General features: G+C 34.8%; 1 protein-coding gene and 1 long non-coding RNA gene across 7 annotated transcripts in view; one reads left to right on the forward strand and one right to left on the reverse strand.

The window, feature by feature from the left end:
- Nucleotides 1-25,407, forward strand: part of NAALADL2 (N-acetylated alpha-linked acidic dipeptidase like 2) — a 1,155,955-nt gene that overhangs the window by 314,051 nt on the left and 816,497 nt on the right. The gene's annotated exons all lie outside the window — the stretch shown is intronic.
- LOC129146721 (uncharacterized) overlaps nt 24,988-25,407 on the reverse strand; it is a 73,138-nt gene continuing 72,718 nt past the window's right edge. Inside the window, exon 4 of the long non-coding RNA XR_008553811.1 lies at nt 24,988-25,185. This is a non-coding gene — a long non-coding RNA (uncharacterized LOC129146721). The remainder of the gene's footprint in view (nt 25,186-25,407) is intronic.

Raw genomic sequence — 25,407 nt, forward strand, 5'->3', positions numbered from 1 at the left:
CATATGGATGGAGTTTTACCCACGAGGGGATGGGTAACTTTGGGTGCTTCATTTAGAAACTAGACTCTTTGCCTTACCTGTATTGTTTCCTAGTTTTTATTAAAGATCCTTCCCATTAAAGTGTCATATGTTTTGTGTTGATGCGGCGGATGGCAGAACCCATTTAGAATAGGCAGGTTTGCGGGGTTTTGGGCTGCCCCTCTCCCTGTCCTATAACACTATTACCAACTTTAAAGTTACTATATATGTGCAAGTCATCTTGCCTGGAAGCAAATCAATGGAAAGAGGAAGTTTAAGCAGGGTTGGTGACATTTAATTCCTCCTTAAAGAAAAAGAGTTGGCTAGTCAAATGAATTGAGAGAATTTCAGGGATAAGAAACCAATTGTGCAAAGGCATGCTGGAATGATTAGCATGTTTGGAGTATTTCAAACATTCATTCATATTGTGTATGCAACAAACATTAAGTTACTGAGTGCTGACTTTTTCCCTGCAAAAAACATGTTTTCAGCCTACTGATTAAAGTGGAGATGTTAAGTTAGCTAAATCATAAAAAAGCGTGATGGTAGTGTACTGTTTTTACTTCATCTCTTCACATGTAACCCTGTGGAGCCACAGGCCTTGTGCTCACTCACCAGGTGTGATGTGAGCCCATGTGCACATGTCAAGGATATTAAACAGAGTTGCTTTTGTGCAAAGCATCACGTTTTCTTCACAAATTTGCTTTAATATGGAAAATGAATATCAGTGCCTCTTGACATCAGTCACCCCTTCTGATAATATGCCCAGTTAAAATACTTGCATAGTGGACTAGAAGGCAGCATGGAGATATCCTGGCTCTCTTTCCTGCCAAATTGACAGGTTGCATTGCAGCAGGTGCACAGCAAAGCGATTAAGAGTGTACAGGTTGACAAAACATGTGTGATATGACTGCAGGCGGTTTATGTGAATGACATGTCATGGCAAGTATTGACCTCAAGAGATTATACCTGGGGTTCTGGGTTGTGAGAGCAATCTACATGTATATAAAAGAATCATTGAGAAGGTGAGTGCTCAAGGGAAAATAACCTTGACTGGGACACTACACAAATGAAGTACATTGCAATGCAAGGTATATTTTTTGCTACTTAAATATTTTACAAATGTCCTATTTATATGAGTAGATGCAATAAGTATCTGTCTTGGGTGATGTGATATTTTGACTGCTGAACAACTCATTCAGCTGTCAAAAGGACAGTGAGAGCAAGGTTTATTAAAATTCATGATTGGAAAAAAATCCAACATCATCCAATTTGTTTTAGGAACACATGCAGCCTCTTGGTTTCAGCCTCTCCACATCAAGAATGCCTGCCTCATTTTACATGTATGAAAATAATGAGGTTTCATTGCAATGATCACTAATTTTTAGAAATAATTAAAAAAGCAAGAGTGAAATAGTAGATTTTAGATGATAAATAAAATAATTGCTTACTATGTACACATGCACAAGCATTCAGTTCACAAGAGATATGAACTTGCAGAAACCTTTTGAGACCTCCAGATCACAGACTCAAGATTAAGGATTTTTGTGTTAATGTACATTTTTAAGATATAAGAAATACATACAGATGTTATCAGATTTTCAAAGAAGCCCATAGTCTTCACAGCATTAATATGATTTATAAAGTCCTTTATAGATAAAAAATTGTGTAGCTTGATGTTCTAATGTTCCTATTCAGATTTATTAACTTTCTTATAAAGAAACAAAGAAGTGTGTATAACTTTCTAAGGAAGAAAATGTTTTATAATCTGTGACTAAAATAACTATAACTTGAAATATATTTGTGCAAATATATTTGACTGCAAATTGAAATATAAATATTTCCATTAGATTTATCTCTCATATGTGGCATGATGTATACTATTTAAATTTTTATGAATGTACAAATAAACTTCTACTTTAGCAGAATAATATATTTTACATAAAAATATAAAGAAACTTGTCTCTTCATTGTTTTATATGAATAGCTCAGGAAGGATATTAAGTAGGATTTAAGCTCTTATTCTAAGACCCTATTTGTGTAAAACAGAAGGAATAGGACCCATTGACAATTACAGAAAAAATTAAGTTTGTTTTTGTTTGTGTTCTTAACTCTTAAACTTTTTGGCAACATTCCCTTCCTAACATGTCTAACCAGCCCTTTTACCCTCTCACCCTCTCATCATATAACTTCTTATGAAACCCTGGCACAATATGAAACAATAAAATTCTTCAAGTAAATTGTTATATTTGCAGTGTTGCAATTTCAGGCATATGTGCTGATATATTTTTGTGTGATTGCACCTGCTCTGTGCCCTTCAAAAATATCACACAAATGACACCTGTCGAGATTTTAATGATGATGAGGTCTTATTCCATTCTTTTCCTTAAGTTTTCTTCATTCAGTCAGTCGGGCCTAAAATTCTACAGATAAAAATATTTATAGCTAAACAAATTCTATGGACTTGTTTTAATGATTAATTATCCTTTTGTTATAGAGTATTTTGAGCAATTATATTTTGTAGAATGATTAAGAGGGAGGTATTTTGGACGGGAGTCTTAGTTGCATAATATGTTTGTCAGTGTAGGCAGTTTTAGCAAAACACCATAGACTATGTGACTTAATGAAAAACATTTATTTCTCACAATTCTGGAGGAGTCCCTGGTTCCTTGTGAGAACTTGCTTTTTGGCTTGCAATGGCTGTCTTCTTATGTGTGTCCTTTGTGACAAAGAAAACTCTGGTCTCTGCTGCTTTGACACTTCTTTTTTTTCTCTTTCTTTTTAAATTTTTTTTGTATTTCCTACATCATTATTAAGTTTGGATAGTATTTGGTTTCTCCCCTCAGGTGTAGCCCCCATACTTCTCCCACCACCATAGCACCCATGATCCATCACCACAGTCCCTTGTGCTCTTCCCACCCCTGTTTTGAGTCCTCTCCCTCCCGCTCCTCTGCTGTATGTCTCAGATCTATGGACAGCTTGCAAGTTTTGACTTTTTGTTGGCTCTCTGGTTTCACTATATTCCACATGTAAGTGAAACCATCCAATGTTTGTCTTTTTTCCTTCTGACTTATTTCACTTAGTATAATTCCTTCCAGCTTCATTGATATTGCTGCAAATGACATGATTTTTTTCTTTCTTGATCACTGAGTAGTAGTCCTTTGTGTATATATACTGCATCTTCTTGACCCATTCATCTGTTTTGGGGCATTTAGTTTGTTTACATATTTTAACTATTGTAAATTGTGCTGCAATTAACATAGAAGTGGAGGTTGCCTTTCAGATTCATGTTTGTGGGTCCTTTGGGTAGACTCCTAGGAGTGAAATCACTAGGTCATATGGTAGCTCCATGTGAGGAAGCTCCATATATCCTTTCCTAGTGATTGGACCAGTTTGCATTCCAAACATTAGAGTAAGAAGGTTTCTTTTGCATCACGTTTTCACCAACATTTGTTTTGTTTTTCTTTTCTTTCTTTTTTTTTTTTTTAATGTTTAGTATGTTGGCCGTGTAGGCCATTTCTGCCTCTTCTTATAAAAATTCTAATTTCATTATGAGAACCCACCCTCGTGTTTTTACCTAAAGCTAATGACTTACAATACTAGGAGTTAGGACTTCAATGTTTAAATTTAGGGGAGGAAGTAAGTAAACATTCTGTCCATAACCGTACTATTCCTAAAAGCAACTTAGACTCTTAGCTTTCAGATCAATTTTTATCTATTTTACATCTTTGTATGTATATATCTTTCCCCCTGTCACTATCAAAACTTATATCTCATTAATTTACTCAAAAGGTAACAAACTTATAAAGTACATCCATGTATTATTAGAGCTACGTTAAAACTGGTTTTCAGTTATTTCTAATTGAGATCTTCTTTTATAAATCTTTAAATAGGGTAGTTTCTTCAATCTCTGTTCCGTTCTTAACACTGTTAATATTAGGCATCCAGAAAAATTCCCTCAACTTCACAATACCAGAACAAAACTTCATCAGAAAATGATAAATATCATTTGAACACAACTATGTAGTTGCAGATATTTTTATTACCTTCTAACTTTGGTTTTTAGAATTTATTTTATTATAAATACATTTTCCATAGGTTAGAGCCATAACTCAGTCTATATCTATGTTAAGTGCTTGAAGATACAATGTAGACTCTTGATTAGAATGGTTAAATAAAATCACAAGAGAGAAAAGGTAGCTGCAAAGAAGATTTTACATGAATATGAAAAAAACTTGTCTAGTTTAAAGCTGTTATTGTTTTCTGAAAAGTATAAATAGGAATTTACTTTCCTAAAACATAACATTCATTAGAAGTTGATATATTCCAGCATAGTAGAATTAACATTGTTTAGGGTGATATAGAGAGGCTCATGTAGTTATATAAAATATTCTTCTAAACCAGAAGAGCATTATCAAATGTCGCCTTTTATTTGACACAAGATGAACTTAAAGAAGAACACAAAGTGATTTCAAATTTGCTTACTTAGCCTCTGACTTTGAAATGGCTTTGCAATTAACTCTACATATATAATGAAGTGAAAAACATATAGGCACAATCTAATCTCTAAAAAATCATGTTATTTTAAAGAAAAACAGTCTATAAATCATAAAAAAACACAATGCTTGAACTAAGCATGTAGTAAGTTATTGATCTGAGTTGTTCCTCTGAACACTCAAAGGAAAAGATTTTTATAAATTAGTTAATGCAAATTTTTTCCAGATAGTATTTTTTCCCACATAATTCTTTTCTTTTTTACCTTAATGAATATAGTCACTGAAATTTGATCAAACTATTGGAATATGGCCAACTCAACTAAAATTGCTTAAAATTGCATGAGCAAACACATTTCTGTAAAAAAGTCTAAAACAACGCAAAAACCTACATCTTCTAGATTGGGTTTTTCAAAGTGCCTTGATTTATAGGTTTTATTTCCTGGGATTGTGTCTCATGTTATTTTATACCTGGTTGTTGTGATAGTTTAATTCCATCTAAGAGTTTGGTATTATTCTCTAGTCTTCTCAAAATTTTTTTCTCTAGGAGAAAGTTCAATATCTATACTTACATTCTTTTCTTTCTTCCCCTGTGCACTGCAGCAACGTAAGGTTGTCATTTTTCCTCACCTTCCCTCGGTCCCTACTGTCTTACTGTTCATTAAAGACATAATGTCTGATGCCTGATTCTCTTTTTACCTAGTAGTGTAACTTAGAAGAGATAAAGATAAAAAAAATGGCCAAATTAAAGAGAAACCATGTGTCTATTTGCCCTTTTTATTGAAAGAACTTGTAAAGAAGAGAAGGCAATGTGCTGATCCTGTGCTTTTCTGACAAAATCCTCACTATATGCTTAGCTTTTGTGACTTTCAATGCTTGTTTAAGATTTTGTATTACTAACTGTATTAGCTTCAATAATTATATTTTGTTACCGGTATTTTATGTAACTGTGCATGAGCAAGATTTTGTAGCTTGACAAGCAGGACAAGCCAAAACAACATTCTTTTTTTGAGTCTATGGAAGCATAAAAAGCCTTCAGCATATCAGTAGAACTTTCAAGGTATTTTATACAAGTTCTTCTATATTTGCTAATATATTTACTAAATATATCCCCTCATATATTACCTTATTCATAATTGTTAATGTGGCATGCAGAGCATGTAAGATAAGTCTATTTTATTATGGAACACCTTGACCATAGACAATTTTAATTGCAAAGATAAAGGAGAAATCCAATTTCCTTCCTTCTTAATCTTGTCAAAACCAGATTTCCTAGTTGATTCTCTACATGATAGATTAGCACAATGTAGTCCCATCTAAAACTGGAAATGATCAAGTGCTTGTTTTTAGTGACATTTTCTTTAACATGTGTATTTAAGTGGCTTCTGCTTATGATCTCATTAAATGCATTTTGTTTTTTTTGTTTCCAAATTTCTGTTTTTCTCCAATTGAAATAGACACTGCATTCATGATTTTAAAATATGTCATTTTCTTTTCCATTATTCTTTAAGTTTATAAGCATTCAATTATTTAAAAATCCAGCTATGTATTCTGGATTATACCTTGCATCAAAAGAATTTAGAAATCTAAATTTATAAATTCAAGTGGTTAAGAGATTAATCATAAGTTTCTTGGCTTTTCTTTTCATCCCACTAGTTACAGTCCCATTATTCTTACTTCTTTGTAACAAAATCCTTTTAAAGAATTGTCCCTACATGTTGACTCCATTTCTTTCCCCTATTTCATCTTAAACCTATTTTTCTCAGGTATTTGCTTGGGTCATTCACTAAAACTATTCTTATCAAGGTCACTAATTATTTAATGTTCTAAATCCATTAGTAAATTGTTAATCCTCACCTACTTCATAGATCAGCTACTTCTTTCCTCTTTTCTTCTGTGACTTACAGTACCAAGTTTTCTTGGTTTTCCCTACTTTAAAAGTTTCCATGTTTATTCTCTTGTGTTGAATGCCCCAGGGTCATCCTTCTCTGCTTTCCTTCCTACTTAGCAGTATCATATCAACTCTCAATTTTCCATTTTCACTTCTGGCATTCTCCTAATAAACCTTAGACTCACATGTCCAATTATATACTCAATATCTCTACCTGAACATTTAACTATTTTTGTTGTATATTTTAAAATTCATTTTTGTGTAGAAGAACTGGGGTATAGGCCAGAGGTGTAGAGGGGGAGTGAGAGGATTCACCCATGACAGAGTGGGGAGCAGAACAGGTGGACTTAATGAAATACACTGCTGAAAGGAGCAGTGGGCTAGACATAAGAAGGTCTGCTGCACCATATGTAGGTTAGGTCCCTGGCCCAGGATCAAACTGAGACCATTGTAGTGATAGTACTAAGAATTAACCCCCTGGGCCACCAGGTAGGCCCTTAAATTATATTATTCTTTATCAAGGTAATGTTGATTTAGAAAACTGTAGATGATTTAAGGGTATAGATTCACATCTCTGTAGAAGTTTGTTCCCACACCACACCCACCACCAAAGCCCCAGTTATTAATTGGATATCTTAAACACTTGCTATATTTCTCAGGGTCTCCCCCAAATCTATTTTGGTGTTCTGGTAAGAAATAACTATACGTCTAGTCTTCCATCTTGAAAAAAACACAAAACAAAGAAAGAAAATCCTCCTATTTTCAGTCTATATTAGTCCATTAAGAAGTGCTAGCATCTCTATTCAGAATATGGACAATTTGACTGCTGATCTCTATTTCTACCTCATTCTCAATTGTCATCATCTCTTGTTTACAGTATCCTACTGTCCTAACTGGTTTTCTGTTTCTATAGTTGGGCCCTCACAATTTATCTTCCACACAGTCTCAGTTGTCATCCTGGAAAATTGCTGTCATATTCTTTTGTATTTTAAACAAGTTCTCACCTTTTTCTGGATTGTTTTCCTCACAGATATATCCATGTGACTTAATCCCCTGCCTTCTTTAAACCTTTGCTCAAAGTGTTACTCTCTTAATTAGATATATTGTTTTTTTTAGGACTGCTGTCTCTCATAGTTCCTGAGGTCAGAAGTCTGAAATCAATGTGCTAATAGGTGTCTTATTTCATTTAGCCTGGCCACTAAAACAAAATACCACGGACTATCTGGCTTATAAACAATAGAAATTTATTTCTGGTAATACTGGCTCTTGGCAATTTCAGGATCAAGTCACAGGTAGATTCCTTGTCTGGTGAGAACCCGCTTTCTGGTTAACAGAGAGCTAGCTATGACCATTTCACTGTCACCTCACATAGCAGCAGGGACAAGGGCCTTTTCCAGTGTCTCCTTAATGAGGACACATGTCCGACAGATGAGTGCTCCACCTCATGACCTAATCATCAGCAAATGTGCCCACAATAAATATTGTCACATTGGGGATTATTAGGTTTCAACATATGGACTTGGTAGGACACAAACATTCAGTCTATAGCAATAGAATTGATTTCTCCTGAAGGCTTTGAGGGAGCAGCTATTCCATATCTGTCTCCCAGATTCTGGTGGCTGCTGACAATCATTGATATTCATTAGTTTACAGCTGCATAACTAATGTCTGCCACCAGATGCACTTGAGCTTCCTCTCTTTGTAACTGTGCCTGAAGTGTCTCTCCCTTTCTTTTGTAAGGTCATCTGTCTTTAGATTAAGGGACCATCCTTTGTAGGGTGATCTCCAGATCCTTAGTGATTCTGTAAAGACCCTATTTCCACAGTCACAATCTTAGCTTCCAGGTGGACATTATCTTGGGGAGTGTGGACACCTTTAAACCCATTTCATTAGGTCTAACTTGACAATCTGTTTAAAATTGCTATATCTGTTCCCTACTTACTTTTTACATAAAGTTATAAAGTTCCTTCTATAAAATCATTGGAGCTGGATATGTTTTGAAATTTAGATTATTTATGTATTTTTGGAAGATTTTATGTTGCATGCCACATATTATATACTAGCCCTAGTTTATAAGAGGCTTCCCACCATTATTAAATAATTTGTTTCTGCAGTTCAATGAGGATATTTGTATAATGGGACATTAGTTTGTCCCACACTCACAGGAAAATGCTAAAGTCTTTTTGTCTGTTTATTATTTTGTTCATTATTATTATTAGTATTATTTTTTTTTATGGTTTGTCACCCATCTATCCAGGTAGTGCTCTAGGAGACTAGAGCCTTTGTTTTAGTTTTAGTGTATCTGAGCCTTCTGAAATAATATCTGGCAGGTGCTCACACTCTCATACTGTTGCTTCTGTCTTGATAATTCTCTGGAAATCTGGATTGGAGAAAAATGTACAGAAAACAAGAAAGAAAAAGAAGATTTCAAAAAGAGATAGAAGGGGAAATGAAGTTTAACATACCTTTTAGACCTACTGTCACATCTCATTTTAGAATTGTCAGATTTGGAGGAAGTTCTGATGAATGAGGAATATAAATGATTAAATAATAATATTATTATTTAATACTTATCTGGAATGAAAGATTTTAGGCATGAGAACAAGCTTTAGTACTCTCTTTTCATAGATCTCTTAGCATTCTGGGAATAATTCAGAGGAAAACTCTCTTTTCTTTGTATTTAAGGTTATACAAAATCTGATATTCTATATGTTTATGTAAGTCTTCTGAATTTTCAGATCCTATAATTTCCACTAATTTTTATAATCAGCAAATTTTCATTGTTTTTTGTGTGTGAGGGTCTTAGTAAAAATACAAAATGACACAACTGTTGTAGAGAACTAAAAAATAATTTTGGTTGTTGATTATACTGAAGTTAGAGTTTTTTGTTTGGGGTTTAGTTTTCTCTCTTTTTTTTTTTTTTTTAGTAACAGCATGTTCAGGAAAAATTTATTTCAATAAACACAAAATAATTTTCTATGAGGTATCCTTGCATATTTGATAATTAGGGGTCCGATTGAAAATGATTCATTTTATCAATATTTTTGGTGGAATAGCCATATTCTCCTGCTGTGAGACTCTGCCTTAGTGATTTAAAATACAAATGCACATTTGAATACTGTATTAATTTTTTCCTACTAACCAAATAAACAGCAGAGAAATACAAAAGCATTTTGGAGGCTGACCTCTACTTATCAAACCTTATCAAGCATTTTGGAGGCTGACTTCTACCTCCATCTTCGATTAGTATCAAAATCCTAATTCTCTACCTTATATAAAGAGATACCATTTCAATGTATGTTCTTTGTTTGAGCCCTGATTTCCACTGTCACTGGTATTTTGATGTTGACTTGAAAAAAGATCGCTGATTGTAAGATTAGACGTTTCCTTCAGCTACCTTGCTGTTTGGCTATTCAGTAACATTAAGTGCCATACAAATCTAATTAATGAAATGTGATTTAAATGATCTTGGTTAGTCTTGTCATCATTTTGATCTTTATATAACTGAGTATCAAAAGGTTGCTTCTTGAGCATGTATGAAAATTGTTATACATATTAAAGTGATTGCTATCTTTTTAATAGACCACCATATACATTCCTTAATTTCTCTGTGCCTTCATTCTCTGGGATTTAGGTAAACATTAAGTGAACCACATTTGTCCATAAGTATTTTAGAGCACCTTTTATTGTTCTAGGTTTTGATACAGGAATGAGAAATATAGAAAATATGTTTCTTTTCTTATATGTGAAATGGAGAAATGAACCAAAAGGCCAGTTAAAGGCAGACCAATAATAGACCCTTTTCTTCTAATTGCAAACCTGAGGCAGCCAGGCGGGGAGGGTGGCTGGGTGGGACTAGGGGAGAAACGGGCCCAAAGGAACATGGTAGAAGATTATTGGGACACTGCCAGTAGGCAGGGTGTGAAGCAGATTTGTACAGATTTAAATCTATCTTTGCCAAAGCAGATATAATAATATAAACTAATTTAACCTCAATAAACATAATTTGAAAAAGAAATAAGTAAAGCAAAGAAATTCTCTCTCATATCACAGAGGTTGCATTTCAATAGCATGTAACAGACAGAAGATAGTTGACAAATAAAACTACACAATAATGAGATTATATTAACCTATGATATGTTAAGGCAGAGAAGGAGGATATAAGAGGGTGTGAGCTCTTTAAATATGATTGGCAGAGGAACTCACAGTAAATGTATTATTGGGCCTCACCAGCTATGAAGAAGCCAGCAATGTGAAGATCACAGGGAAAAGTGCTCCTAACAGAAATACGTTGTAAGAACTAAGGCCCCCTGGTTTTTATTTTTAAGATTTATTTATTTATGTATACAAGAACCAGGGTATAAGCCAGAGGTGTGGGGTGGGATTTACCAGAGAGAGTGGGGAGCAGAACAGGCAGATTTACTGAAATACACTGCTGAAGGGAGCAGCAGGTAAAGCAGGAGAGGTCTGTTGTACCATATGGGTTGTTCCCTGGCAAGCCAGGGATCAAAGTCATACTGCAGTGCCTGGGAAGACCCTGAAATTTTTTGATGAAAATGTAAGAATGTTAGGGAATCGGGAGAGTTATAAACAAGGACAAGAAACCTATGACACATAACCTATGCCAATGTGAAAAACTAGGCAGTAGCCAGGGAGCAGAGGACTTTAAAGCCTTAGAAATGTGGATTGGGGTCTCCCTGGTGGCACAGGGGTTAAAGTCTCAACACTATCAAGGTATTGCCAACCACTGTGGCATGAGTTCGTTTCCAGGCCAGGGAACTGACCTCTCCTGTCCTGCCCTCTGCTCCCCTCAGCAGTGTACTTCAGTAGATAACCACCTGCTCTGCTCCCCACTCTGCCGCTGGTGAATCCTCTCACCCCCGCACCTCTGGCTTACACCCCTGTTCTTGTATGCATAAGTAAATAAAATAAATCTTAGTAAGGGTCTCCCTGGTGGTGCAGGTGGTTGAGCACAGCACTGTGAAGCTGTCCGCAGCCTCCATAGTGCAGGTTCGATCCCCACCAGCCTCAGAGCAACCCACGGTGCCAGGGCAGACCTCTCCTGTTTCGTCCACTGCTCCCCTCAGCAGTGTATTTCAGTCAGTCTGTCTGTTCTGTTCCCCGCTCTGTCTCTGGTGAATCCTCTCACTGTCCCACACATCTGGCCTGTACCCCGTTCTTGTATAAATAAATAAATCTTAAATAAATAAGTAAATAAATCTTTATAAAAAAAGAAATTTGGATTGGATTCTAAGTACTATGGAAAGTCATTTGGTTTAAAAAGTGAGACAGTAACTTGAACTGATTCAAGTTTTGAAAAGCCCCTTTGATTTTGTGTGGGAAAAAAAGGGCGGGGCTTCCCTCCTTTCCCTTTCCCCCATTTTGGTAGTTTGAAATGTAATGTGTTAGAAAGCACAATGACCTCCTTCCATCTGGACCATCACGGGGATTCAGCCCTTAGCACTTTTCTATCATTTAATAACTGTAACTTATTTCTATAAATGCAACCTAGAATTGTCTTAAAAAAAAATGTGTCATGAACAACTGCATAATGAAATAATGTCTAAGTGAATTTAAATAGACTTACCAGTGCAATGAAGTACATAAAAATGCATTTAAAAAGTCATTATAATGCTTTTTTTCATTAAACCAATCAAATACTTGGATGTTTAGCATGTGCTACACATTTTGTGGCAAATTACCAAGGTAAAAGGTTGAAACTTTACCTTTAAGAAACTTTTTTTAAAGCTCAGAGGTGTCAAGAAAGATTTAAAATGAGCATAATCCCTTCTATGTTGTTGTGAATGGCATTAGTTTATCTTTTTTGATTGCTGATTAGTATTCCATTGTGTATATATGCCACATGTTCTTAATCCAGTCATCTACTTTTAGGCTAAATCTTACCCAATTTGAATTTTTAAGAGCATATTGTTATCCGAAGCAAACTATTTTTTCTGATCATGCACTGTGCAACTCCCATTAATGTTTGCTTTAGTTTATTTGATGCAATCTTCTCTTAAGTAATTTTAACCCTTAATATATTATTTTTTTCATATTTTTATGTAAATGCTTCAGATAATTGGGTAACCTTGATTCAGCAAATTATTCTCTTGCAGTCTCCTACAATACAGAATCTTCAACTGTCAGCCTTTTGTCAGTACATTTGATCAAAGATTGGAACGATGCCTGCTCACATTGTATTTCTTAATTCTGGCATGTGGAAATGGGTACAAAGTTAAAACTGTGGACACATTCAGGAATAGAAATAGAAGCATTTCTGCTCAATTGTTTATTTTGGCCCTAACAGATTTTCTGGGACATTCTCCCTGCACATTATAATTTGTTTTCCACGTTAGAAACAAGACGCTGCCGAGCTTGGTGTGTCTAGCATACTGCTGGCGTCACTTTACTGCATCATGGCGTGTTGCCAATCCCATGCCAGTTTTGATTTGCTGTGGCCACTGATGTTTGAAATTATTGCTGGTACTTCCTTGAATAGCTCTTACAAATGCAGCCAGTCAGCAATAGAAAAAAAGAGTCTATCTTTGTGGGACCTGGCTTATTTAGACTGTTTTCACCACCAACCTGTTGCTTCTTTGAGTGAAGTGATTTACGTGTGAGCAACCAGATGCTTCTCAACTCATATCTCAGGTAGGGGTTCAGAATATTGACCCTCAGTGTCTTGGTCAGCCTTGTTCCACTTCTGTTGAAAAGCTTTGATGTTTTTGGTTTGGGAATGGTATCATTTCTTGGTTTTGAGGCCACAGGTATGATTTCTTTTATTCTTACATTCCAGCATTCATTTTTAGTGGACATCTGGGCCAGGGAAAAGTAGACACCTGTGCACATATATCAACATCTGGAAGTCTCAATTTGAATTAATTTTTGCAGTATAAATACTCATTTTCAATTTAAATATCTGGCAGCAGACACACTTGTCTAATGTAATAAGTTTACATTAAGGTTACAATAAAATCCAGTTAAGGTATTGAAATAATGTGGTAACGTCTAGAAAATATTGTCTCTTACTCTTCAGAAATCATTTCTGAAACTAGAAGAATCATGCTTTTTCTCTTTTGAATTTTCTGTATGTCAATATTTTAATACCAAATGAAAATTAAATAGTGATGTTTAAGAATGTATTGATTACCTATTACCTCCTATTCACGGAAGTGTGACTTCAGGCAAGAGAACTGATGTTATAAATACAGGGTGTAAGGACTGCTTATTTACAGATCTTTGTGATGTGGGTAATGCCCCCAAAATTAATCATTTAGTAACCTGGTTGATCTTATTTTCTGTCAGGACTCTATACCTATTGACAGAACTATTAAAATTATGGTAGGAGTTTTTATCTTTTATGGATTATGATAATTATAAAGTGTATTTTAACTCATATTTCACAGACCAAATTTGCTTTCATTGGTATTTTATTGTTAAAATTGTTAAAACAGCTCATTGGATTTAAATTCAAAAGTGTGGTATTATGGAATAATAGCAATCAGAGTGGTATTTGAAGGTGTAGTTGAAGTTGGACTGAAAAAAATGAGAGTCGAAAAAGTATGTAACAATAAAGTAGGAAATTGCTCAATTATTATAATAAAAGTAGGCTTTTGTTATAGGTTAGTCTTTAGTTCAAATAACAGACTTTCCTTTCACTCCAAGTTGATCAAATACCTTTCCTCTGCTTCTTTCAAAGTTGCTTATCTGTAGCTTTTATTGTAGCCAGTATTGTCAATTTACATGAGATAAAAAAAAAATGAATTTGCTTCTTTGTGCCTGTGATCCTAAGAGAACCTGACATTGGAAGAATTTGAAGTAGCGACCCCTACCATTGGGGCATTTGTTTTAGGAATGTATCAACTCTTTTATCTGAACATTTGTATTCTATACTCATGTTCTGTTATCTAGCTAGCATAAATATGTAATTATATGGTTTGTTTTGTTGTAATAGATTTCAAAGTACTCTATTATTTTGGTCCTGTTAGAATTGTGTTTAGTATATCAACATAAACATATAAATTGAGTCAAATTATTTGCTTGGTTAACTGCAAACCACAAGTTATTACAGTGTTGCCATTTTCAAAATATTGTGTGACAATAAAAGTGTTTGATTCCTCTTGTTCAGACTTGAACCTCAAAATTTTGTAATTATTTCCTATAATATATTAAGCACAGCTTTTGGAGAATCAGTAGGTATTTTCTGTATCACCATGCAAAGACCCCACATAGCTATTTAAACATGCTTTATAATTTCCATAGTGTCTTGTGGCTTATTTGAAACTGGTATCTTCTGTTAAATTCCAAAATGTTTTTCCCTTTGCCTAAACCTCTGCCTTTTCCAACATACACAAAACCAAATTTACCATTAGGAATTCTGAAGGTATTTCTATTAAAAAGTAGTGTTCCTTATGATGTTTCTTTAGTTTTGGTTTTCATTAGGTAATTCATTCATATTTTAAATTGCTATCATTCTATTAGCAATAATATTGTTTATAAATATTTTTATTTTATAATCTAACTGCTTATTTTTTTCTTCTCCTTCTTCTTCTGCAGAGTTTTAAATAAAAACAAACAAAAGAATGTGAGTTTACGTTTTGCTTCCTCTAGGCATCTGATTCTACCACCTGCCTTAAATCTCCTGCCTCCTCTCTGGCTGGCCTCCATTGTCTGCCCTGTGTGTGATATTCTTTCTCTTACTCTCCATCCTTGATTCTCTGCCTCTAAAGAATGAAAAGGGCAAATCTAAATCAGATCCACCATTCAGAGCCAGAGAACACGAAATGTTTCATCTAGTAATCCATGCATTAAAAAAAGACAACATTAATAATTGACAAAATATGACTGAATTACTTTGCATTTCCATGAAAGAAGAAAAGAAAGCTCCTAAGGGTTCAATAGAGTACTTTAATTGTGTTTCTGATCTTATGATTCTCTTCCTCCTGTATAACTGTATCTAAATAAAATCAATATCCAAGTGAGAAGTCCCTCTCAAATCGGTAAAAGGACATCTGTCTTAATGCTAAAGCAACCATGAAATAAGTTTCCTTTTAGTTTATCGCAGTTGGAAAGGGAAGATCTCTCTGGGGACTGGCAGCTTAGTATCAGTGTATGATACTGTCCCCTTAATGTTTCTGAAAAGAAATGAGAGTGCTTCCCTGCAGCACTTTCCATATTAGAACATACCACAGTTTCATGTTGCAGGTAAACTAATGATCATGAATGTAATTAAGTAATGATGTATATCCTTACTCTCTGGAACATTGTCTTTAATGACTAAAACAATGACTCTAACATTGTATTGTAGTATATTCAACATGAGAAGATATACAGCAGCACAGAAAAATATTGTTCTACTCTAGTAGACATTATTTAGTTGAAATTACAATTAATTTAGAAATATGTGGGGCAGCGTAAAATTTTAATGAATAATCTCATTCATGAGTATTCAGAGGTAGGAGTCAATGAGCTCCTATTATAAAAACAGGAGATACCAAAATAAATAGACACTTCTCATCCTAGATGAGTTCATAATCTAGGGCCAAAGAATTGTAAATAATGTAACTATAAAGAGGGGCTGTACAAAAAAGTATTTTTGTTGGAGAAGCCTAAGAAATAATCTGATAGAACTTTATATGCAAAAAGAAGTTCAGTTTCATGTAGAAAGGGCATTTCAGAATAAAGACACAATACAAATAAAAGCAGAGACGTGAAAGATTACAGTAGTTAAATGAATGGCAAATTGCCCAGTGTGGTTGAAATTAATTTGCATGTGAAGGAGTCAGTAAGTAAAGGCCATACCACAGTTCTGAAAATGTGTTTATGCAATGAAATCATTGCTAGAATGTAGGTAATAAAATGGAATTTATTTATAAATTGCACTGGTGGAGTGAAAATTTCCCTCTACCCCTCAGCCTTCTTCTCAAGCTGGTTGACCAATCTTATCAACAGATTAGTAGGAGAAAGAACAAATTTACTAACATATGTACAAAGATTCTAAGTAGATGTGGATTCTAAAACCAATGGAGAAAATGAGGTTATATAACCTGAGCTAAGGAGAGGCACAGAGGCCTGGGGGTTCAAGGAAAGAGAAAGGTACTCATGACCAGGATAGGGAGGCTTGTATGATGAAGCCCAAATGATCAGTAATTAATTTTTTGTCCTATGTAGATAGAAAGAATATTTCTGTAAGAACCTAAATTCTGGGTAACTGCCAATTTTCATTCTTCTAGGTAATTGAGAGAGTGGTAACAGTTTCTGTTAAGCCTTTAGGGCCTCTATTAATCTCAGCTTGAAATAATCTACATGCCACAGTGACACAATTTAGGAAGGCCTAGCTGAACATCTTGGGGAGACCCAACTTTCAACATCATCCTTCAGGTTATAGGTGGTGATATATTAACCAACTTCTGCTTTATCTTGGTTCTGTAAGCAATAGTTACTAAGTTAATATAAGAACAGAACATTATATAAGATTAACGTCTTTATATGTGGAAATCAACCACTTGGGAAATTGAGATATTCAAAAGATTTTTTTTTTAACTATTGCCTAAATGATACTATCTCTTAGAGGCATAAGACATAAACTATTATTTTTATTGTCATAGGAATGTGTCTTTTTAAATATAGATATTAAACTATTGGGAAAATACTAGTAAATTGAAATTAGAGATATTATAAATGAATTCTGTGATACTACCAATTAGAATTTATCCAGAAATGAAAGGATAACTGCAACATAAATACCTTTTATAGTACAATATTTCACTAACTGGGAAAAAATTACTAATGTTGAATCCATGTGTAACAAATTGAGACTATTAAAGAATTTTCAGCAAAATAATACACACAAAACCTCAAAGTTACAACTGTAAAGTATTACATGAAGATATTAAAAAGAAAGGGCAGGCCTCCCTGGTGGCGCAGGCAGTTAGGTGCAGCGCTGTGAGGCTGTCTGCAACCTCTGCAGTGCTAGTTCGATCCCTGCTGGCCGTGGAACAACCCACATGGTGCAGCAGACCTCTCCTGTCTTGCCCGCTGCTCCCCTCAGCAGTGTATTTCAGTCTGCCTGTTCTGTTCCCCACTCTGTCTCTGGTGAATCCTCTCCCCTTCCTGCGCCTCTGGCCTGTACCCCAGCTCTTGTATAAAAATAAATAAATCTTTAAAAAAAATAAAAACAAAGGGCAAGAGATAAACTAGAATGCTAATTGTCACTATTAAGAGTAAAAATAGTTTTATAGGTTTTATTTAGGCAATAAGACATGAAAGAGAAATGAATAACATATTGGAAGAGAAAGATAAAATTATGAATTTTTTTGCATGAAACAGTTTTTTTTCTAGAAAACCCAAACATATGTGCTTAATTTGCAAGAGAAGAATAAAACAATGAAATTCAAAACTGTTCCTATGTTCCTGCGAACTTTATATTTAAAATGTTTTAATTCAAAGAAATAGCAAAAAGATAAACACCTTTAAAATAAACTTGTCAAGCTATAGGTCCTTTATCTTTTAAAAAAATTAAATATTCAATTTTAATCAAAATATCAATAGCTGTTTGGAAGTTTGAAAAACAAACAAACCGAAATCATATGTATTGTGTCAAAAATAAGTAGGATAGACTAGAGAATCCTATCAAATCAAGGTAGAATGACATTATCTTCATGGCAGCCAAACTGAGTTGGCAGTCAATAATTATAGGTTATAAGATTTCCATTTAATATAAAGAAACTATTGTTTTTAAGTTGAGCTAACATTGGATTACAAGACTGCATATGATTCAGAGGTAGAAGGTCATGTCGCTAGAAAGGTATTTACCACACCACAACTACCACCAAGGCACCCGTAGTCCTCTGAACCCCATTCCACACCTCATTCTCCACAGTCATCTGTCCCTTTGAAAATCTTTATACTGCAGACAAATGTCTAAGATTTGTTATTGGCCTGGTTTTGATTGGCTCTTTGTTTTGTTTCTTTATATTCCACATATAAGTGAAACCATGAAATAGTTGTATTTCTGCTTCTGACTTATTCCATTTAGCATTATTCCCTCCAGTTCCATCCATGTTGTTGCAAATGGCTGGACTTCATTTTTTTTTTTAATTGTGTAAATACACCACATATTCTTAATTGGCTCATTTTCCTTTAGATGCTTTGGTTGTTTCCATAATGTAGTTATTGTAAATAGTCCTAAAAATGTATTATTACTAATTGAGTTTCCCAAAAAGGAAATGGTTTACTCAAAAGATGAATCCCGATTGTATAGTGTGTAAGCAAATGCTGCATACCATCTGTCCATGGATATTTTAGATAAAGCTTCCGCCTAATCTTGGGGATTGGACTAGGTCCTTTGAATTTAAATTCAAACTCTAAATTCTGATATTCCCAAACAGTAGATATTAGTCAAGAAAGAGTCAAGTAATACCCTTTAATGGGTGTGATAGGCATCAACTGAAATGATTCTTTTCTTAAATCTCTTTAAGAAATTTTAGTGAGGGCATCCTTGGTGGCATGGGGGCTAAAGACAGTGCTATCAAGCTATTGCCATCCATTGCAGCAGGAGTTCGATCCCTGGCTGGCCAGGGAGCAACCCACATGGCACAGCAGACCTCTCCTGTCTTGCCTGCAGCTCCCCTCAGCAGTGAATTTCAGTAGATCTGCCTGTTCTGCTCCCCAGTCTCTGGTGAATCCCCTCAGCCCCTGCACCTCTGGCCTGCACCCCAGTTCTTATATGCATAAGTAAATCAATCTTTTTTTTTAAGAAAAGAAATTTTAGGGAGAAGAAAACCCAGTAATTGTTATGTTGTAAAATATTTGGAATACTTATTTGTACTTACTTTATTTGCATACTTTTTGAAATACATTAATTTTTTTCTAAGTTTTTCATTTGCCTCTTCTAGTCTATTTATAACTTTATCAAAGTTTGAGATGAAAATATACAATATTTACATTTTAAGCATTGATTTTTAAATCTTGCATTTGTTGATTTATTGAGTCATTTTAAGTGATAAATCTTAAAAGTGGTACATATATACCTAAATTTTATATTTATCAATCTATCTGTATAAATCAATACACATTTATTCACTAATATTTTGGGCTCATTGATTGGATTTCCACACATCCCATCTTCCTTGCATCAGTCACATTTATATGTCTTTCAGTTTTGTTAAATTCTTAATAGAACATAACTCAAGAAAATGATGAAGCAATCTGAGTGAAAAAATGCTTCTGTGTTCTCCTCCCCACATCTGCAACCACTACTGGGTATCAGTTAGGAATGCTATAAATGAAAAATAACCTTACCAGTCTTCCTGTGGCTTATATTCAATTCTTCCTGCCTTTTTTTTTCATTTCCTTTCTTACCTCTCTGCATGTTTTCTATCCATAATTTGGCTTGTTAAATAAGAAATCTGGACCTACGTTACAGGTGCCAATAAGAGACTATTTTCTCTAATATCTCCTCTTGACCTTCCCCTTATAGTCACAAATGGCTGGCTCAAATTCGGCCATGAGAATCATGTTCTAAGGACATCTGCCCTTTTTATAAAGAAAGTAACATTTTCCTACTTGTCACCAATTAATGAATGTTTACATCTCTTTGCCAGAACAGAGTCAGATGATCACATTAATTTACTAGTATTTTAGCTGACTTTACCCCTTCAGTGAAGACTCATGCTGAAGAAGGGTCTTGGGAATATTTATTGGGTTAGCAAAACAACTATTTATCTGCCAAGCCTATGCTTTACTAATGCATTTTTTGTTAAAGTTTTTGACCTCATTTTCATAAATCCAATTCCTTTTTGTAGTCATATTTTATTAGTATTTGTGAAAATTAAATTACATGTTACAATATTAAATACAATTGGCAAATGAATGTTTTGAAAATAAATCCAGCAGATTTTTGACAAGCATGCAACTCACTGCTAAAATCAGGAGTAAATAGGTATATTTAAACATTACTATCAGCTGGGTGAGTAGTGTTTCCTGCTTATATTTTAGAGGTAAATTTCCAGGTAATCCAGGAATGGGATTAAGTGGTGGTTGATTAATAATTTGAAAATTATCATTGGTAGAAAATTTTTCATCAATAACACATTTGCATTTTTTAACACATTTACATTTTTAATAAATATATTATTGTAACTGTCCTGATATCCTTTCTAAGATTATGGAGACTAAAATGTATAAATTTAAAAAAGTACACCCCAAATCTCTAATTTAAATCCACTTTTCTACAATAATATGTAATAGGAAATCCCATTAATCTGTGAGCAGTTCTTCAAGGGGCCATCATCTGTCTAATTTACCTAGCAAGTATTTGGTTCATGAAAAAAACTCAACTAAAAGTTGAATGATGATGAAAAAGATGATGATGATATTTGAATAGCATATTGGGTAATATGGTACTAAATTATAAAGAAACTTAAAAAGCTTATTGTTATCAATTCTGTGTTTCACATGCACCCTACACTTTTAACTAAAGCAATGACCACTTTCATTTGCCAGATAAAAAAGGTCTGTTTTAGTCATTTGGCATTTGGGGGTTTGGCATTATTTATGAGATAAGTAAATGCCAAATCCATTTATTTCCTATGTGATCAAATTTCCTAACATTGCTAACAATTCTAGATTAGCTAATTGCAGAGAACACCTACTAATGTCAAAGAGAACAAGAACATACTAATAATCTAATACATAATATCTGTAGTAAAACTAATACACTGTAAATACTTAAGTGGGAGAAAATCTTGCATGCATTTTCTGTTAAAGAACAGAAAACAAGTATTATGTTCTTTTACAAATGAAGAATGTCCTATTTCTGTTTAGGTTTACAGCTGAAGCTACCATTATTTTTAATTTTTTGTTCCTATGCTCTTTAGTTTAAAGCAGCAATTCACTCAATTTATGTGAGTTTTATCACCTGTGTTGCTAGACTGTATATATTCATGGGGGTTAGAAGTTGATTTAATTATTAAACATTTCTTCAAAAATTTTATGGGGTAAGGGTAGCTATAGTTTTAGATTATCTAATTTGGGGCAACTCATATATAACATTAAAACTTTTGTCCATGATCCTTATAGGATTGTTGTGTGGATATTTTTAAGATTGTCAAAATTAGTCATCTATAGCAATTTTTCTAATATTGCAATCATAGGATTTAAAATTAGATCAGTGGTAAAATTTTTATTTATCTACTATATAGCAATAATAATTACCAGTGTTAACAAGTTTACTATATCTTTAATTCAGTTTTTTTCCAGAACACCATGTAAAGTCCTCCAAATAGTAAAATATTTCTATAGCTGCCTCTAAATAATATAATACAGGTTGAGTAGTGGTATCCTATCTGATATTAGGTTATCAAAGAACATTTCACCTTCGGTTCTCTCTCTTGCTCTGGAATATGCCAGTTTCTCTGAGAGGCACATGTGATAAGGAATTGAGACAGGCTTCTAGCTAGCAGCTAGTGAGAAACTGAGTTCCTTAGTCCAACATCCCACAAAGCTGTTTCTTGCCTCTGAGTAAGCTTGGAACCAACCACAGTTATGCTTCAGATAAGATCACAGCCCTGAACAACACCTTGATTGCAACCTCTGTGAAACTTTTAGCCAGATACTCTCAGCTAAACCTTGCTTTGATTCTTATATAGGGATGTTTCAAGTGGCTAAGTTTTGGAGTAATTTGTTTTGCAAGGGAATATAATACAGAACTAAGAGCTTCACTAAACACCCCATCCCATATTCTAGTGTCATGATTTATTCGCTATGATGTCTGTAGCCTTTTCAGTGCCGGTTGGATCCCCGCCGGCTGCGGAGCAACCCACATGGCGTGGCAAACCTCTCCTGCTTCACCTGCTGCTCCCCTTTGCAATGTATTTCAGTCACTGCCTCTCCTGCTTCACCTGCTGCTCCCCTTTGCAGTGTATTTCAGTCACTGCCTATTCTGTTCCACGCTCTTTCTCTGGTGAATTGTCTTACCCTCCCACACCTCTGGCCTGTACCCCGGTTCTTGTATAAATAAATAATTCTTTAAAAAAAAGAACCTGGGTACAGGCCAAAGTTGTGGGGGGTGAGAAGACTCACTAGAGACAGTGTGGGGAACAGAGAGGCAGAATGAATAAAGTACACTGCCTAAGGGAGCGGCGGGCTAGTCAGGAGAGGTCTGCTGTGCCATGTGGGTCACCTTCCTGGAGGGCTAGAGGATTGAACTTGTGCTGCAGTGGCTGCAGAGAGCTTCATAGATTGTGTCTTAACCACATGCACCACCAGGGAGGCCCTATTATAAGGAGTTTTTTTAAATTAAACTGGGACATGTCCTTTTGTCAAAAAAAAAAAAAAAAGGTGGTATTAAGAGTAAAAAAAATATGCAGATATATCTACTAATTTTTTGTGCCTAGTAAATGCTGCCTTAGCTAGACATTTTTGTCATTCAATCTGAATTATAACAATAAACTATTTTTTTGAGAATTTATTATGTTCTCTTTTAACAGAATTACCTTTCTATTTTTAGACCAAAATTATTTACAGTATCATAGAATATTCAGTATTAGAGTAGTTTTTCAAATATGGAAATCAACACTTACGTTTCATAGATGAGTAATCTTAGGTCTAACTATATAAGCATATATAAATGTGTGTGTGTGTTAAAATATTTATTTATTCATGCATACAAGAACCCAGGTACAGGCCAGATGTGCGGGAGGGTGAGAGGATTCACCAGAGACAGAGTGGGAACAGAACAGGCAGACTGACGAAATACACTGCTGAGGGGAGCAGTGGGCACGACAGGAGAGGTTTGCCAAACCATGTGGGATCCTCGCCAGCTGGCTGAGATCAAACCAGCGCTGCAGAGGCGGAGGACAGCTTCACAGCGTGGCGTTCAACCGCCTGCGCCACCACGGGAGGCCCCTATTTATATAGGTTCTATATATGGTATAACCAGGTCTCTAGTGTCTGTCTTTTCTATGCTTATGTTGTACTGCCAGTATTCAAAAGCCAAACATTAATAGTGTCAATTAAGAGGTTAAGAAATACTGCATTTTGGATCTATTATGTAGAAGATGCTTTTAATTTATCTTTGGATAAATACAATGGAAGATTAAGACATAGACATTATTCTAATAGAAAACTCCCTGAATAAAGATATAGTTCTTTAGTAGTTGACTATCTGCAAAACTCTGGAAAACAATTTAATGTCACAGTGTTGCTATGAATGAAATCTTAATGATATAATGTATAAGAGAATGTTTAAAAAAAATTAAGTGCTTCTCCAATGCTAAGGGATATGTCTTATTTCATCAATTATCTCTTTTCAAAAGACAGGCTTTGTTTTGGCCTGAAATAAATTAATTTCATTTATCTCTCTCTTCATTTTGCAAGCAAGGACCATCTTTCTTGCCAGTATTATGTCAGAGCTTGAACTATTCTGAAATATCTCTCTGGTTATATGTGGTTGTGGAGTTATTACACAAATAAATGCCAGGAGGTCAGGGGTTTGCTTCCCCATCACCATGCACCACTGGCGGTATTACTCTCATTTCTTGTTTAAATAAATGGCCCAAACCCCCGGGCCCAAATTAAATCAAAGTAATTTTAGAGTTCAAGGACAAAATTAAGTCACTCTGGGAAAGTGGGACAAAGGAAATCAGGCACACCAGATGGAAAGTTCTTACTGGCCAGTATCTTTAAAATGTCAGTACTGTATAAAACGGCTCTGTAAGCCATCAATCAACCATGGCTCTAGAAAACCGGGAGGATGACTTAAAAATTAGTCCTTTTTCACTAAGCCTTAGAAAATTATTTTCAAAGTGGATTAAATGTGAGGACATTTATGCAGGTATACTTAAGGAACTAAAAAAGAAGGCTGGGGCTTGGAGGAGGGGTTTCTAGCATGGTCTTAGCAGTTATTAGGAAGTAACGCCTCATTTTCTTATATAGCAGCATTTGAAGTGACCTTGAACAAAATGCCCTACATTTATTTTACTCTTGTGTTGAAATTTGATCTATTTACTTAAACCAAACAGGCAAAATCTGAAAAATGGCTTTCTTATGTCTTTGTTTTTGTTCTTCGACATAAGATTAGTAATTAGAGATTAAAACTTGATTTTACTCTCATGATTATATCAGTTCATCATCTATGACAGGATCCATTCTTTTCAAAATAAAAATGTAATGCAGGGCCTCCCCGGTGGCCACAGCTGTTGAGCGCTGGGCTGCGAAGCTGCCTGCAGCCTCTCCAGCACCGGTTCAATCCCCGCCAACCGGCGAGGGTCCCACATGGCGAGCAGACCTCTTCTGGCGCCCGCTGCTCCCCTCAGCAGTGTACTTTGTCACTCTGTCTGTTCTACTCTCCGCTCTGGCTCTGGTGAATTCTCTCACCCTCCCACACTTCTGACTGTACCCAGTGCTTGTATAAATAAATAAATAAATCTTAAAAAAAAAAAAAAAAGTAATGCGAAGTCCCTGGTTTTCAAAAAAAGAAAATATCTCAAAGAAAACAGTTCCAGCAACCTTAGTATTATAAGAAAGTGGTGAAAAAATGTGTATAATAAACAGCTTTCCTTAGAGTGGAGACATGTTCTTAAGTTTACACCTACTATTTTTTTTTAATGAATTGATTTTCTTATGTTGTTGTTAAATTTTGTACAGTACTTGATTTTTCTCATCACATGTAGACCCTGTAGTTCTACCACCACAACACCTGTGATCTACCTTCCCTGTCCCTTATGCTCGTCTCTCCCTCTTCTCTCTTTCTTTGTTGAATGCTTCAGATCTATGGTCAGCCTGAAACACAATTTTAAAAAAAAATAGTTAGCCATGTAACTCTTCTAACCTAACTGAACTCAGACTAGGTATCACATGTGTGTTATAATGTTTAGATCTCAGCATTTATGTTGCATTCTCTATATACAGGTACTTGTACTAAGCCACAGTCACATATTTTAAAAACAGTTCTGTGAGGCAAGTACTCTTATTATCTCTATAAGGAAATAAATGTGAAGCCAC

Source organism: Talpa occidentalis, unplaced genomic scaffold (genome assembly GCF_014898055.3).
Source record: "Talpa occidentalis isolate TD23 unplaced genomic scaffold, MPIMG_talOcc4v2.1 talOcc4.4, whole genome shotgun sequence".
Classification (NCBI taxonomy): domain Eukaryota; kingdom Metazoa; phylum Chordata; class Mammalia; order Eulipotyphla; family Talpidae; genus Talpa; species Talpa occidentalis.